The sequence below is a fragment of the Cynara cardunculus genome, unplaced genomic scaffold, assembly GCF_001531365.2.
Source record: "Cynara cardunculus var. scolymus isolate 2C unplaced genomic scaffold, CcrdV1 Un_Scaffold_3957, whole genome shotgun sequence".
Taxonomy (NCBI): Eukaryota; Viridiplantae; Streptophyta; class Magnoliopsida; order Asterales; family Asteraceae; genus Cynara; species Cynara cardunculus.
In genome coordinates, this window is record NW_020201686.1 from 1 (window position 1) to 1336 (window position 1336).

Consider the following 1336-nt stretch of genomic DNA (forward strand, 5'->3'; position numbering starts at 1 on the left):
GGAGGAGATGCTGGAGAAAGAGAGAAAGATGATGGAGGAGATGAGGATGTCAATGATGACTATGATATGGCATCTGACGTCAAGCTTCTCCTTCCAGCCGTTGATACCATCCTCTCCAAGGTCAACGAAGTTCACCAAGAGATGCCCCGCCAAGGCGATCTTGATACGAATTTCCTAGCCCTCCAGGCAAACGTTCAAGAAGTTCAGAGTCAGCTCCAAACTCAGCTCCAGACTCTCCAAGAAGTTGTTCACGCCAACAACGACGCCATTGTTGTTCTTCACAGCAGGGCTGATGATGCTCAGGCGATTGCTGATCAGCAACTTGGACTTCTTCAGCAAATCCTGGATGTTGTCCATCAACCAGCTCCAGTGAGTGCACCCTCCTTCTCTGCTGATGATCGTGCTCAGCTCCATGAGATACGTGAGGCAACGACAACTCTAGCCAATGCTTTGCAAAGGCTGGAGGATTCAATGGTTCTCCAGCGACAGCGCTTGGACAAACTCTCTGGCCAAATCTCTGTTGTTTTAGCCAGAGAGGGGGAGATGAGGTCCAACGCTGGTGGATCATCTGATGCTGCTCCTACAGCTTCTCAAGCTGTTGGCCCAGTATCAACTTCTGTTACAGTTGAAGCTGAGGCTATTGAAGTTGAAGCGGTTACTGCTCCGGTAATCCCGTCCACCGAAGTTGCTCTAGCTGAGGTTGACGAAGCCATCCCTAGGGATGATGTCCATACCGTCACTGCTGCTGGTGATGATGATGATGTTGAAGATGGTGAAGATGATGATGATGAAGACGATGATGAACCTGTCATTCCAGACACCAGAGATGATCTAGATGGTGACGACGACGACGACGATGATGAAAATGACTTTACCATCAAGTTCCAAAAGCCATCAACAGTCACCAGAGGTGTTGCCCTCGGGGAAGCTCAATCCCAGGGGGAGCAAAGAGAATCAACAACATCAGGGCACCAGGACCTCAAGTCGAAAGGCAAGGCAGTCGTTGAAGAAGGCAACTTGAAGGTACTTTTCTCATGCCCTCAACAAACCTTATTTGAAGACTCTACCTCTTAGGTAGGGATCACTTCAAAATATCAACTTCACATTCCTTCAACAACCTGCGGTCGACTGGAGTGGGTATCTGATCAACCCAGCTCTTATACTCCAACAGACCAGCAGATGTCTCAGCTTAAKGAGTCGCTCGACCAGACTAGAGTAAAAATTCCTCTTAATACCTCTAGTGGTGGTGAGTTTGACTTCCTTTCTGAAGCTGAAAGACTCGAGGCATTAAGGGCTGAAGAAGAGCTAGAGCTTTAAAAGAAGCAGACTGAAGACA